General features: G+C 45.0%; 1 protein-coding gene across 5 annotated transcripts in view; it reads right to left on the reverse strand.

Annotated features, from left to right (window-relative positions):
* The window catches only part of ssbp3a (single stranded DNA binding protein 3a), a 167450-nt gene that overhangs the window by 105129 nt on the left and 45479 nt on the right, over nucleotides 1–16842 (reverse strand). Inside the window, exon 1 of one of the 5 annotated variants that reach the window (XM_078407682.1) lies at nucleotides 5689–5806. The exons of the other annotated variants lie outside the window; for them this stretch is intronic. The gene's annotated coding sequence lies outside the window, so the exon portion shown is untranslated. Of the gene's footprint in view, nucleotides 1–5688; nucleotides 5807–16842 lie in introns of those variants that run through there. 5 annotated transcript variants of the gene reach the window in all.

The following is a 16842-nucleotide window of genomic DNA, read 5'->3' on the forward strand; positions in this document are numbered from 1 at the left end:
GATAGACTTGCTTCAGATTTACAGCAAATGCTGCAGTCTTTTTTCATAACTCTAATATGTTACTTGGTTTCTTCCACTTACTAACAGCTGCCACTGCCAAATAGACTGCATGTTTCCTGGGTAACCTGGGTCTCCATCCCAGCACAGATATTTACACTCTACTCCTGGCAACTATTACGGTTCTGCTGAAGTATCACTATAGATTGTGCACGTCGGGTGATTGCATCAGTCGAAACAAGGCGGGCCACGTGAAGGTTGCAATCTCCCAGCCGCTAATTCCCGCCAAATCCCTGGAAGACTTTGACCCCAAGACTGAGTGGCGCAGAGCCTGGAAAGATACCAACACCAACAATGGAGAGGCCATCACAGGCCCCACAGTGAAACCACCGGGATTTGACCTCCATCGCGAGCAATGGCTAACCCTGAACAGGATCCGCACCCCCCATGCAAGAACAGCCCATCACCTGCACAAGTGGGGGATGACAGACAGCCCTGCTTGCGACTGCGGATATCCAGACCAGACCATCCCACACATCGTGAATGGCTGCTCACTGAGGCTTTTCCCTGGTGGCATCAAGGCCATCCACCCAGCAACTGCTGCTGCCCTGGCCTGGATGTCTACCCTTGACCTACAACTTTAGGCTGTGCATGCCACACGCAAGAAAAAGACTGATCTGTTTTTCTCCCCCCAGTGATACTACCTGGCCCACTGATTTCCAACACTATTTTTAATCCAAAACACTGGCATGAGGTCTCTATGGATATTGCCCAACTTGCAGAGCGTTATCACCATGCATTTTTATTTCAGATTCAGAATATAGCTTTCTGCATCTTGCAGAGATCCTGGACTGTCATTGGTCATTCTTGTACGAAGCACTCTGACAACTAATTGGTCAAATAGCCAATTTGACTATTTCACCTTGTATGACATGACTGTTACCCAAATGCGCATGCATTATATTATAGTAGAATGCACCAAACTGTGACTAAAAGTGGGAATATTGCCCACCTCCAATCCATAGCCTCGAAGGACCATTGCAGCCCCCTCACTAACCAAATAACCTCGATGACATCAAATGTTTAGGCAAGTAAGAGTAGTCACTGAAATGGTAGTAGACAAAGAAACCAAGATTGCCCCCAAATTCAACTAAAATCGAAGATTCTTTTTTTTCTTCAGCCCATCAGACTCCAGGCTTTACATGCTCTGAAAACTAGGATGACCTACTCAAAGAGTTGAGGCCAGGTGCTTTCTAATCCATATCAGGTCAAAACAACTTCAGATTTGAGATGGGGAAGTAGATTTGCCCTCAGAACAAATATTTACTTTGTAGGTGCCAGAACAAGTATTTTATGATCGGTGAAAGGTGCTTGGATTTAAGAAACCATTTCCAGACCTCCCAACATTTGATTTTACAAATTCATAATTTTGATGTCCAAAATTCAGAATTTTACATCAAAATTCATAATATGGCGCGCAATGCATCTTGTCAGCAAAAAAAAAGGTATGTACGCCAAATGCACGTGAAAAACGACTATTATTTCCAACAGTCTGTAGTTCTTGGACTACATGTACAATGTCAGGCCTACGGGGATAGATGTGCTGGCTCCAGCTGGGCTGGACTTCCAGAGCCTCGGCCGCAGGTTGCAAATTCAACCCACCAATCGGCCATGGAAGTCCAGATGAGGTTGAGATTGGCTGCCTTGCCCAGCCTCGGTGCCACATTTTTGGGGAGACTTCCAGGGCGCGGGGGATTTCTCACGGAACCCCTAGCGACCTCTCGCGACCGAATTGACAAATTGCAATTACAGACTGTTTTGCGGAAAAACGCGAGGCGAAATTTTAAGTTTCAGTAGGATCATTCATTTATGATCCTACTAAAAATGATCCTACTGAACAATCTTCAGTTCATACAAGGAACCAATTTATACACTGGCAGATATATAGGCAGGGTGTACAAAATGTGCACCAAAACTCCAATAATCTGCCATTTACATTGTTCAGAAATGCCACCATTTTGGTACTTGGCTCACTCATTAGTCCAGAGAGAGATCTGGGAGTGGCCAGAGTGCAGACTGTGGAGTTAGAGATAGAGATACAGCATGCAAACAGGTCCTTCAGCCCACTGAGTCCATGTTGACCATTGATTACCCGTAAACTGTTATCCCAATTTCGTATCCTGCACAAAGGGGCAATTTACAGAAGCCAATTAATCTACAAATCCGCATGTCTTTGGAATCTGGGAAGACACCAGAGCACCCGAAGAAAATCCACATGGTCACAGGGGGGAACATACAAACTCCACACAGACAGCACCCCTAGGCAGGATCGAACGAGGCAACAGCTCTACCACTGTGTGCTACTTTCAGGGAGTTACGAACCAGTACGCATGATCAATGCTGTAAAAGGCCACGGGTCATATATTTTCCTCTTGCATCTGACCTCCCAAAGTGCAACCCATTTGGCAGCACTGGAGGAGTTGCTGCCTTGCAGCACCAAAGACCCAGGTTCCATCCTGACTTCAGGTGCTGTCCGTATGGAGTTTGGACATTCTTCCTGTGACTGCGAGGATTTTCTCCGGATGCTCCGGTTTGCTCCCACACTCCAGAGATGTGCGGGTTTGCAAGTTAATCGGCTTCTATAAATTGCCCCTAGTATATAGGATAGAGATGGTGTACGGTTGTTGTTTGCTCAGCGCAGACTCAGTGGGCCAAAGGGCCCTTTTCTACGCTGTATCCCCAAACAAAACTTCACACTCGGTCGTATTAAAGTCCATCTGACATTTTTCCACCTTTTTCTGTAGCTGATTTATATCCCACTCTATACTTTGATGGCCTTCCTCACAGTCCCACAACCTCAGCAATCTCGGTACATCCAAGTCATTTATATGTCACAAACAGCGGAGGTCCCAGCACAGATTCCTAAAGCACTCCACCACCCTACCCTCAATCATCTTTGTCTCCTCCTCAAGAAACTCGATCAAGTTTGCAAGGCATCACCTGCCATGTGCAAAGCAATGCTGACTCTCCCCAATTAACCCATTTCCAAATGGGAGCAAATCTTATCCCGAAGAATCCTCTCCATTAGTTTTTTGTACCATTATCGCTCGGCTATTATTCCCTGGATTCTCTCTACTTTACTTCTTAATTAAAAAAGCAACATTAGCTACTCTCCAATCCTCCGGAACCTCATCTGTAGCTACGAAGACGCAAAGATCTTCATCTAGGCTCCTCCAATCTCCTATCTTGCTTCCCAATAGCCTGGAATAAACCCATCAGGTCCTGGGGATTTATCCACCTTAATGCTCTTCAAGAGACACGCCATCTCCTTCTTAATCTCCTTCTAAACTGCCCTTGCAGATGAATAATAAGCACCATTTGCACATGGAGAGGAAAGGTTTTGATCAATATGGGCCACACGTGGGTAAATAGAAGGGGCATCTAACTGGCTTAGATAGGCCACCTTGGACGAGTTGGGCCAAAAGGCTAATTTCCAGTGTATGACACACTGACTATTTCGGCAGCAGATAAGCTGACAGATGCTTGTCAAGCCATGCTTGTCAGCTGCAGATCTGACCCACTGAGTTCCTCCGGCGCTTTCTTTTCTATGAAGCATTTTGAATTTTCCACTTACATGGTTTAAAAGTACTAGCACTGCATTTGTTTGAACTTAAAATAATATGACCCACGTTCGGTCCTGACCTCTGGTGCTGTCTCTGTGGATTTACATTTTCTCCCTATGGCCACATGTGTTACCTCCAAGTGTTCGGTTTTCCCTCCCACATCCCAGGAACATAAAGTTGATGATTTGGCCACTGGTGCCAAATGATTGTGTGGGTGAGCGGTAGAATCTGGGGTCCGTGAAGCTGACGGGATATGGCGAGATTAAATTGAATTAGTGCCTGGACATTGTAAATGATTGGTCAATGGTTGGCATGGACTTGATGGGCTGAAGGGCCTCTTCTATGCTGTGCAAATCTGTACGATCTTCAAAATAACCTGTGGTTTTGTCGTATAAGCACAAAATATCACTTCTGCCGTTTTCTCTCCCCTTCATCCCACAGCCCCTTCATCCCACAGCCCCTTCATCCCACAGCCCCTTCATCCCACAACCCCTTCATCCCACAACCCCTTCATCCCACAACCCCTGCACCCCCCCCTCCCAATCCCCTTCCTTCCCCCCAGTTTGTGCTGTCCTAAACATAATTCAACCCTTCCACCTCAAATTATTTAAACTCAAATACTTGCAAAGTCAAAAAAATCCATTGTGACTGTTTTTGTTAACCTTTCCCAATTTTTCTGATGTAGGCAATACAAAGAAATCACTTGTTTTCTTTTACGAACACGGTTCTGTTCCAGCAAATAAACCTTTGCAAGACTTTGTTCAATGCAGGGAGTGTGCTCCCATCTGCTGCAGATTCTGTGTCATATGGAACACAAGGCCCAGCATCTGTTGTTCTCCCAGCCCTCACAGTCTGCTAAACCTGCAGTTTGACAGGCATCAATCACACAACAACACTGACCACAGCCCCAGAGGGATGTCATTGTCAAGTCAGATACTGCAGGAGGCATCAATAAATCAGGCTGCAATCTTTTATAGCACTGCATCTGCAACAAGACAAATCACAATACACGAAAGGAGGCCGGATGGCAAGCATTGCAATTCTGCTTTTCGGCTGCAGTAAGGATTCGTGATAAGAAATTTCTCCAATGAATTTTAAGTGTCTGGAAATCCCTTCCCACAGCAATGAAAATAGGATTCGAGAATGACAGCAGCCTGACGGTTGGTTCACATTCCTTCGAATACGCTGCACAAAACCACCACAGCTAACCGTGGAAACACGGAACTGCAGTTGTTGGTGTACAAAAAGATAATGCTGGAGCAACTCAGCGGGTTAGACTGCATCTATGGAGAACATGGATGGGTGATGTTTCAGCTCGGAACCCTTCCTCAGACATTTAAGCATTTGTGTTCATATTCTTGGCTCATTATGTAACAACCTTGTGCTGAAAAAGCATTAGGTTCTTTGTTGCAATACGAGCCTACATAAATATAAACTGTTTTGTGATCCTATCACCCTCTGATCTGATATGAAAAGTACCAAAGATTTAATCCTTTAACTGTCATTGCAAAAATACTGGTAAATGCAAATATGGCCTCAGCTGCAGCTGCTCCTCTTCAGTCTGCGTTGTAGACTCTCCTCCTCCTCTCCCCCCCCCCCCCCCCCCCCCCCGAACACTTCAGCAAGCACCAGCTTTCTCTGTTCGCCGCACAATTGAGAGCTCTGGTGATACAAGTCAATTCATTGAAAAAGATTCGGGTCCCTCGAATAATTTGCACAAACACAATTAAAGCCACAACTCTTATTTGTAATAAGCACAACACCTCCTCATAACACGTGTAGGAAAGAACAGCAGATGCTGGTTTAAATCAAAGGTAGGCACAAAATGCTGGAGTAACTCAGCGGGACAGGCAGCATCTCTGGAGAGAAGGAATGGGTGACGTTTCGGGTCGAGACTGTCTGAAGAAGGGTTTCGACTCGAAACGTCACCCATTCCTTCTCTCCAGAGATGCTGCCTGTCCCGCTGAGTTACTCCAGCATTTTGTGTCTACCTCCTAACATGTTGAAGCACATTACAACACAAACTAAACCTGTAACAATCCTTTTCCACATTGCTTCTCCACCTCACCAGTACTTTCTTTACTGTACTTTCTTCTTTTTTTTGCACTACTTCAAATTGCAGAATTCTGTGCGATTCGGCTGTTTTCCGCACGTCATTGCATTCATTATTACTGTGAGCTTCATGTGAACGAGGAATTTCACTGCACCCTGGTGTACACGATAACAAACTAATCTGAATTCTTCATCAACAATAACTGTTTTTAAAGGAGCAACCACTACAATATTTAATCAAAGATATTTACTGCATAGGAGGATCGTATCTGGCCAATTGAAAGGAGTGTTTTAGATCCACTTCAGCCTTCAGTATTCCATGTTGTGACGTGTCCAATGCCCATTTGCATATAATTTAATTGTGGTTTTATTTTAATGAATTACTGCCTCTTTCAAACAGATCCTCTGATTATTTTACCAAATACCTTAGTTACATCTCTTAATTATTAAGTGGGCTCTCCCCACACACCTTGGATAAGCCTCTCGTGCATTATATACCTCCATCTCCTTTGTTTCAAAAGAGACCAAGCCCAGCTTGGCCAGTCGATCCTCATAACTGCAGTTATCCAACCCCAGCAAAAATCCCCTCCACATCCACACGTGTATTATATTGTGCCTGTTGTGTGGCAAGGTAATTTAGACAGTATTCTGTGGCCGCGCTTAACATGGGCCCTTTATCAATAAAGGAATGTTTCAAACTCCGCCTTGATCACCTTAGGCAGCCATCTTTGTCGTCAGGGATCTTTGAAAGATCCTTTTCCTCTACACAGCTAGGTGTCTTTAAACAGACTCTCCCCGACTTCAGTGTTACGTTCCGTATGCGTCAGTCAGATTTTACGCAAGTTGGAATTTTCCATCGTAAAACTAGGTGGAAACAAAGAACAGCAGATGCTGGTTAATACCCAAAATGACAAAGTGCTGGAGTAATATATTCCTTTATTCGGCCCACACCGGGGAAATTTACAGTAACTCAACAGGTCACGTCTGGAGAACATGGATAGGTGAAGTTTCGGGTCGGGACCCTTCCTCAGACTGATGCAGTCAACCTGCTGAGTTACTCCGGCACTTTGTGAATTTCACCTTGAAACTAGACACTGATGCCGCTAGTCTGCACCAACGAGCCCTTCTTCACCGCCTGCTGCGCCACAAGGTCGACAAGGCCCAGTAGTTGCGGCTCATGTCGTAGCCCCTGGCCAACAGCGCTATCTTCAGGTCTCCGCCACCAACAGGGTGCACCCGGTCACTGTAGGGCTTCCTCCCCTCTCACCAGCTGCAGCTTCTTCCTGTTGACCGCTCGTCCCCTCCATCATCAATGGCCTCCTTCTCCTCCGCAGTCACCGACATCATGTACCTGGGAGGAGGCGGAATTGGCGGAGAGGGGAGCACTCTAGTGCACAAAGTGCCAGGACGAGGCGGCTTTGACAGCCTTGGAGGGGGCAGGGGGCAAACTGGCAGCCATTTGGAAGAAGCACCGGGTGGTGAGAGGGGGAGGAGCCCCAGTGGCTGGGCGCGACCTGTCGGTGGCAGCACCTGAACAAAGTGCTGTCGGCTAGGGGCTACAACAGACGCCTCAACTGGACGGTGCAGCAGTCGGTGAAGAAGGGCTCGCTGGTGGTTCCTTGTGGGAGATGTTGGTGACTTGGCTGGGAGTTAATCTCCACCACCCTCTCTCATTCTCGCTCACCTTCCTAATGTCATACCATCAGTGACCGAAACTGGAAGAGCAGCTAGTCCGGGCCACTCTTTTATATCCATGAAGCGGACAGGAAGCCCAGGCCACTCTCTCGTTGCAATAACATGGGTCATTCCCAAAACGGGGTCACCTATTGTGAATTGTTTAGGCAACCGTGAGTCAATGCAAGTCACCCATTACCCAAGTTGGGAAGTGCCTTGTATTTATTATGCAGCCCCTTCTCTTGATTTCCCTCCAATGCAGGAAACTATTTTGTAATGTGCATTTACTCATGAGCGGCCTTTGAATGACTCTATTTTGTATGCCACTAATTTGTTGATCTTGATAGGAGACGCACCACACCCTCAGGCACTCTTCAGTTAGCAGCAAGATCAAGGCTTTGAATTATCAAACGTAACCAAGTTAGATCAATGTTCCATAGTCTTTGGTCTAACTTTAGTTAAACTCACTCCTGACAGACAATTGATAGCAAACTCCCGTGGGAAATTAGAGCAAGGGAATCACGCTATGGATGCAAAATAGTCTACAATTTTGGAGACACCGACAGCCTCAAAGGAGTAGTAGTTAAGAACGGGAAAAGAATATGTCACAGTGTGCATTGAGAGACTTCTTTTGAGCAATGGTAAACAAGAGAAATGCTGTGATACAGTTTCAGAACGTTAAACGGTGTTCTGTCATGGCTGACAAGCTCAATTCACATGGAGACATTCATCCAGGGAGACATCAATTTAAATCAGGACTCATTTCAAAACTAGTGAGGAAAAAAATGACATCTAACCCCTCCATGGAATCCACGTCTGCCAATGATGCCTGTGCAGGGGACCAGCAGCTTTATTCAAGTTCAGCCTTTGCAGATGCACTCGGTGGGCTCGGCACTATATGGACTGTTCCTCGGGAACTCAAAGACAAATTTAAACAACCGCTCCAAGATTACCAATTTGTTCAAAGATGCATTTTAATTCATAGAACAGTACAGCACAGGAAAAGGCCCTTCAGTCCACAATGTCTGTGCCAAAGATGGTGCCTATTGTAACAGAAGATACCACTTCAATACTCATTGAAACTGAGTTACTATTGAAACTCCACAAAATGCTGGAGCAACTCAGCAGGACAGGCAGCCTCTCTGGATAGAAGGAATGGGTGAAGTTTCTGGTTGAGACCCTTCTTCAGACTGGTTAAAGATTACTCATCTTTACTATAAAAATTATTCTCCACATACCTCAACACTATCCTATCCCCTCTGGTCCAACCGCTGCAGACCATGTCCAAGCCAACTTCACACGCCCTCCGTCTTTTCAATGGCTTCCGTTTTCCAGGCTCCCACTCCCTCATCTTTACTATAAAAACTGCTCCACTGCCTATTTAAATGAATCTCTTCTGCCTGTACATGATCCATTGCCTCTCATTCCCTGCATATCCATGAGTTTATCACTGAGCCTTATAAATGCCACTATTGTATCTGCTGCCACCACAACCTCGAGCAGTGGGTTCCAGGTATCTACCAATTTACCTTGCAAATCTCCCTTAAACTTTCCCTGCCTCAACTTTAAGCCATGCCATTTATCCAACATTGGACAGACATTTCCACACTGGGGAAAAAAGGCTCCGCCTGTCTACCCGATGGATGGCTCTCGTAATTCTATATACTTCTCACAGGTCTCCCCTCAACCTCCGAGACTCCAGAGAAAACAATACAAGTTTGACCCACTTCCCCCTTAAAGCTAACACCCTCTAATCCAGGCAGCATCCTGGTAAAAAACCTCTTCTGCAATTTCTCCAAAGCATTCATTTCCTTCCTGTATTGGGGCAACCCAATCTGCACACAATACACAAATACAGACCCACCAAAGCTTTACAAAGCTGCTGCAACATGACCTCTTGACTCTTGCACTCAATGCTGCGACCAATAAAGGCAAGCATACCATACGCCGTCTTTAATACTATCTAGTTGTGTTGTCAACTTCAGGGAGCTACAGATGTGGACCTCGAGATCTCTCTGTACATTACTGCTGTTAGGAGTCCTGCCATTAACTGCTCACTTTCCTCTTGCATTTGGCTTCCCAAAGTGCAACACCACAAACTTGCCAGATTAAACTCCACCTGGCAATTCCCTGTTCATATCTGTAACTGATCTATAACTGGCCGCATCCCTTGATAGCCTTCTTCACCGCCCAAAACGCTCCCCATTTTATGGTCATCTGCAAACCTACTAGCTCATCTACATTTTCATACAGGTCATTTGAATTTACACCATATATGTATCAGAGGTCCAGCACAGATGCCTACAGAGCATCATTGGTCACTGATCTCCAGCCAAAATAACACCCTTCCTCCACGATCCCTAGCCTTCCATGCATAAGACAGTTCTGAATCCAAGTCATCATCTGCCTACCAGGAGGACCTTGTAAAACAATCTAATTAGTCTAAAACAGTCTATAGTCTAATTCGATAACATCCACTGTTCAATCCTCATCAGTTACCTTTGTCATCTTCTAAAACATGGCCTCCCCTGCACAAAGTCATACTAACGGCCCTAATTAACCCATCCTCCGACAAACGTGTGTAAATCCTATCCTTAAAAATCCTCTCCAGTAGCTGACTTATCACTGAAGTGAATCTTACTAGCCTATAATTTCCTGGGTCATTCCGACTTCCCTTCTGAAATAAAGGAACAACATTGGCTATTCTACGGTTCTTCAGGACCCCATCCGTGGCAGTGAGGCTGCAGCTGCGGCTCACCGGCAGTCTCTCCGTCTTTTTTTTGTTTTTTTTGTCTATTGTCATCGTTTAATGTACGTTTTGTTCTATTTTTAACTCTGTGTATGTGGGGGGGTGGTGGAAACCTTTTTTCTAATCTCCTCCTCAACGGAGATGCGACCTTTACCGTGTCGTATCTCCGTTCGCGCTACGGCCTAACATCGTGGAGTCGGCGGCCTCCAACTGGGATCGACCTTGAAGACTCCGGTCGCAGGGCCTGGACTTACCATCTCGGAGGCTTCGCCCGTGGGTCCTGCAGACCGCAACATCGGGAGCTCGCAGGTCCCTGGCTGGCGACCGGTTTTTGGGAGCTCCAGCCGTAGCAACTTCGACCGCCCCGAAGCGCGAGGTACGATCGACCCGCTCGCAGGCCCTTCATCGCCCTGCGTGGCTCGGCCGCGGCACTTTCCATCGCCCGGTGGGGGCTCAGGACCTTCGTCGGCCTGCTCGGCTCGGCTCAGCCCTGGGACTTTCCATCGCCCGGTGGGGGCTCAGGACCTTCATCGGCCTGCTCGGCTCGGCCCTGGGACTTTCCATCGCCCGGTGGGGGCTTCAAAAAGTTGGGAGCCTCGATCACCTCGTGGCACCACGGGAGAAGAATGAGGAGGAGATAAGACTTTTCTTTGCCTTCCATCACAGTGAGGGTGTGCCTGGAGCAATCACTGTGATGGCTGTTTGTGTAAAAATTGTATCTGTGTGTCCTGTGCTTTTTGTTGTCTACTGCCGGACCCTGACGTGAGAGGACGCTGGCGCTGTTTATTCGCCGCTTCTCCGTTAGGATAGTTTGTCTGTTTGTTTTTATGTTATGATTGTTTTTGTAAAGCGCTTTGAGCTTCTGGTAAGGCACTATATAAAATAAATGTTTATTATTATTATTATTATAAAAAGATCTTCACAAACACCACAGCAATCTCTTTTCTGGCCTCTGGGACAGAGTGCATCAAGCCCTGGGGCTCACTAATCTTAATGCTCTTCAAGAGATTCAAAACCACCACTTCTTTGATCTCAAAATGGCCAGACATATTATTGTACGCCACGCCGTATATCCATCTTGCTATATCCATGTCCTGTTCCTTCCCCCCCCCCCCCCCCAAGGTGTTCACTCAGGAATGCTGCAAAGTGGCACATATTCCAATGTCTGTTACAAACTAAGCGACATGCTTTAAGGTCACGTTTAAAGGCCTCATAACCCTGCACCATAAAGGCTGGAAGCAGTTGAAAAGCTCCTTGAACTTGCCATTCATGGGATGTTTGTGGAATAAAAGTTGATATGATAAAGAATAATCTACTATATCTTGCATGAAACGTTATTCCCTTATGTATCTGTGCACTGTGAATGGCTCAATTGTAATCATGTATTGTCATTCTGCTGGCTGGTTAGCACTCAACAAATGCTTTTCACTGTACCTCGGTACACGTGACAATAAACTAAACTCATCTTATAAACAAATGGAATGGTATAATGGTAACATTATTCCATGCATTACATTATATATTTGCAAATGCTACGAAGATTCAAGATCAAGATTCAATTTAATTGGCACATGTACCAATTAAGGTACCGTGAAATTTGAGTTTAATCAGAGGTTAAGCAATCTAACCAAATTCAACAACCTCAAAAATAGTGACACCACCTAATTTATTCCAATACAGGGCTGGTATTGTCCAATCCTTGGTTTGGAGGAAAATCCCATCTCTAGCTTTTGAACTCGGTAAAAAGCTATGAAGACCAGGGGTTGAAATCTGGATGAGTTCATCCACAGCCGAACAGTTTCCAACACAGGGAAAGACTGATGCAATAACTGTGAAGAGTGCTTTACAGACGCCTGGAGCACCAGAGCTGCACATTAATTTCGAGGTCATTCATACAATATACCAGCTAGAAAACCTGGCACGGAGAATTGCACTCTTGTGAACAATTCCCTCACGCACTATAATCAAGAATTTGCCCAGTGCAATTAAAAATGCATCACAAAAAAATAATACTGCTTGGAGTAGCACCAAGTCATGAGAAATTTGCCACATACCCACCCACATCCATCATTCAGGTCCTTTACTTTCCAAGCTATTCACAAAGTTCCGTAGCCACCGTTCCTTCATTAAAGAGTAGAATACAATAAAAGAAAAGTCCATTGCCATGATCAATCATAATCGACCACGACTACCGCAACCAACAAGATGCTCAAGTATTATCTCTTCCCCCTCACCTACACAGGGGACCAACTATTTACAGTCAAACACAACACTGCTTCAATATTTTTCTGCTGCCCTCACCATTTTACAAAAAGTTAGCACGTATCTTTATTCATCAGATCTGTTGTTTAGATTGACATTCATATACAGGCGCTCCCCGACTTACGATGCTTCGACTTACGAGAATTTTGACTTTGCGATGGTGCAAACGGCAGCGACCCGTAGCGAGCCACAGCTCACTTCCGGCCACGTGATCACGTGTATTAAATGCATTTCGACTTACGATATTTTCGGTTTACGATGGGTTTCTCAGAACGTAACCCTTTCGTAAGTTGAGGAGCACCAGGACACATTGCCCAATGTCCAAAATTTACCGAGATACCGATAATACTGTTAATTCTACTGGTATCTTTGCAAAGCAATAGCGATTTACAATCCCCCCCACCCCTCCCTAACAATCCATTATAACTAAATGGTTAATTAACACGATTGTAATTGGTTTATAATTATCACATGTACAGGGTCACAGTGAAAAACATTGCTTACATGTTGTCCAGTCAACTCGGACGATAAACAAGTACCCATGTACATCAAGTAGTCCAAAGAGAAAAATATCAGAGTGCAGAATACAGTTTTACAGCATTACAGTGTTACAGAGCGAGTGCAGATTTTAAAAAGTGCAAGGGCTACAATGAAGTAGGTTGGGAGAACAACACTACACCATTATAGAAACATAGAAACATAGAAAATAGGTGCAGGAGTAGGCCATTCGGCCCTTCGAGCATGCACCGCCATTCAATATGATCATGGCTGATCATCCAGCTCAGTAACCTGTACCCGCCTTCTCTCCATACCCCCTGATCCCTTTAGCCACAAGGGCCACATCTAACTCCCTCTTAAATATAGCCAATGAACTGGCCTCAACTACCTTCTGTGGCAGAGAATTCCACAGACTCACCACTCTCTGTGTGAAGAAATGTTTTCTCATCTCGGTCCTAAAAGACTTCCCCCTTATCCTTAAGCTGTGACCCCTGGTTCTGGACTTCCCCAACATCGGGAACAATCTTCCCGCATCTAGCCTCTCCAACCCCTTAAAAAATTTATGTTTCAATAAGATCCCCCCTCAGTCTTCTAAATTCCAGCGAGTATAAGCCTTATCTTATAAGGACTGTTCAGTCGCCTGATGAGAGCACGGAAGAAGATATTCATGAATCTGGTGGTATATGCTTTCAAGCTTTTGTATCTTGTGCAAAAACAGTCCTCTGATCTGTGGACCAGTGTTTACGGAAATGAGTGAAGGCAGTGACCCATTTTTATGGTATCCTGTATCCCCTTCAGAGGGACATAGCTCCCATTTTGAAAAACAGTGTAATGTGTGATCAGCGAGTTCTCTTAACCTGGAGATGGGGGTGTGGCTGCAGCACAGCTGGATGTGATGCATTACTTCATTACACAGTCAATGTACATCATGCAACCTCTTTTCAGCTGTATATAAACTGATATATTTTGCTGATCCTATATTTTCACGGTAGAACATTTTTCATGCAGCTTTTTATGAAACATTTAATTGCCTTTAAAGGGACAGGTATGCGGTTCACCTTTCCTGATGTAAACTGCTGAAAATTGCTACACAGGCACTGCGTGGCGATAAGTGGGAAGCCAATTTAGAGTGGCATTGAACTCCCTTGATACATGGAGAAGATAAATTGCTTGCAATTTAGAAGTTTTACCAGAGATTATAAATTCAACCCTCTCTGGTTAAACAATGGTAATTGTAAAGCTCAACTGTGTACAAAAATGTTCTGCCAACCACCATTGTGCTTTATCACACCTCGACTGACACAATTAGCATTAGGTTGAAGAGCGAATGGGCAGGTATTCATGTGTCTTCTTGCCTTCTTCTGCTCTCTCACTCATCTCCATGTAAAATCAAACACAAGTACTGGCGATTATTGTTTGCCACAACCTGCATCAACAATAGTAAGTTCACACATTAGCCATTCCCCTTCTGCATATCTCTCCACTGGAAGCAATCACACTAGAAATCCAACCGATTTTAAGGTCAACGCTTCAGCCTGCCACTCCACCGAAAGGCTCCATGAAAATGTCTTCAATCTGGTAGGTTTATTAGGCAGCTTTTGCATGAGATCTATATTTTTGGAATGCACACATACAGCACAGACACCAGCACCCACACATATTCACAAAACTAGAAGAGTTGGACTGTCGCAAGAATCATGCCTGAAATCTGATCACAAGAAAGGCCATTGTTCATCATGCATCTGCCAATTTTCAGAGAGACCAATTATTTTCATTGTCCCCATTGCTCAATTTTAGTCATAGGTCATAGAAGTAGAATTAGACGATTCTGCCCATCGAGTTTCCTCTGCCATTCAATCATGGCCGATCTCTCTTTCTCTCCCCCTGCTCCCCATCTCTCATTCTCCTCCCTTCTCCCCATAACCTTTGACGCCCATACTAAGAATCTGCCAAACTGTGCTTTAAAAATAGCCATTGATTTGGCCTCCACCACCATCTGTGGCAATGAATTCCACAGATTCACCAACCTCTGACCAAAGATATTCCTCCACATCTCCTTTCTTAATGTACGCCCTTTTATTTTGAGACTGTGCCCTCTAGTCCTAGACTTCCACTAGTGGTAACATCCTCTCCACATCCACTCTATCCAAGCCTTTCACTATTCACTAATTTTCAATGAGGTCCCCACTCATCCTTAAAAGCTCCATCAAGTACAGGCCCAGAGCCATTCAACACGCATCATATGTTAACCCAAATTATCACCGGGATCATCATTCTTGTAAACCTCCTCTGGACCCTCTCTAACATCGGTGTATCCCTCCTCAGATATCGGGCCCCGAAACTGCTCATAATATTCCAATTGCAGTCTGACCAGTGCCTTAAGGCCTCAGTAGTACATCCCTGTTTTTATATTCGAGTCCTCTCAAAAAAAAATGCAGCATTGCATTTGTCTTCCTCACTCTTGATTCAACTCGCAAATTTTCTTTTTGGGAATCCTGGACCAGCACTCCCAAGTACCTTTGCACCTCCAATTTCTGAATCCTCTCCCTATTTATTCCTACTATCAAATTGCATGACCGCACACTTAGCTATGCTGTATTCCATCTGCCACTTCTGTGCCCACTCTCCCAACCTGTCTCAATCCTTCTGCAGAGTCCCTGGTTCCTCTCCACTACCTGCCCCTCCACCTATCTTCGTATTATCCGCAAGCTTTGCCACAAAGCCTCCAATTCCATCATTGATTTACAACGTGAAGAGTAGCCACCCCTGCAGAACATCACTAGTCACTGGAAAAAGCACCCTTAATTCCCACTTTTTGCCATCCAGCCACCCTGCTATCCATGCTGGTTTCTTCCCTCTAACACCATGGGCTCTCATCTTCCTTAGCATCCTCACATGCAGCACCTTATCAAAGGCCTTCTGAAAATCCAGGTAAACAACATCCACTGACTCTTTGTCAATACTGCTATTACTTCCTCAAAGAACTCCGACAGATTTGTCAAGCAAGATCTCCGCGTCAATAACTCATGTAGACTTTCGCCTATTTTATCACAGGCTTCTAAGTACTCAGAACCTCGTCCTTAATCAAGGACTAAAATCTTGCCAACCATTAAAATCAGGCTAACCGGCTGAGAATTTTCTCCAGATAGACAGAAAGTGCTGGAGTAACTCAGCGAGTCAGGCAGATCTTCTGGAGAAAAAGGATGGGTGGCATTGTGGGTTGGGACCCATTGTCAGAAGAAGAGTCCCTACCCAGAACATCACCCGTTGTATTTCTCTAGAAATGCTGTCTCACCCGCTGAGTTTCTCCAGCTTTTGCAACTCCTTTGCTTCTACTATAGTTTTCCCTCTTTTCCCTCGCCCCCTACATTTGCAATTTTCCAAACCACTGGGATCACTCCCGACTCTAGTGATTCTTGGAAGATCACCACTGATGCCTCCCCAATTGCTAAAAGGACCTCTTTCAGAACCTTTGGGTATAGTCCATATGTTCCAGGATACCTATCCACCTTCAGAGCTTCCAGTTTCCCAAGCACTTTCTCCTTAGTAATAGCCACTCCACTAACTTCTCCCTCCCCCCCCCCCCCCGACTCAAATTTCTGGCAAGTTGCTGGTGTCTTCCTCCGTGAAAACAGACTAAAAAAACATATTAAATTAATCTGCCATTTCTTTATTCCCCGTTGCTACGTCTCCAGTGTAATTTTCCAGCAGTCCAATGCCCACTCTTGCACTCTATATATTTTGAAGAAACATTTGCCATCCTCTTATATTGTTGGCTAGCTTACTTTCATATTTCATCTTCCCATATTGCCTTTTTAGTTACCTTCTGTTGGTTTTTAAGCTTCCCAGACCTCTAACTTCCCACTAATCTTTGCAACATTACATGCATTCTCTTTTAGTTTTATGCTATCATTGACGTCCTTTATCAGATCATTCTCCGCCTAGAATCTTTCTTCCAGTTTGGAATGAAAAAAATCGTGCATCTTC

This window comes from Rhinoraja longicauda, chromosome 11 (genome assembly GCF_053455715.1).
Source record: "Rhinoraja longicauda isolate Sanriku21f chromosome 11, sRhiLon1.1, whole genome shotgun sequence".
Lineage (NCBI taxonomy): Eukaryota > Metazoa > Chordata > Chondrichthyes > Rajiformes > Arhynchobatidae > Rhinoraja > Rhinoraja longicauda.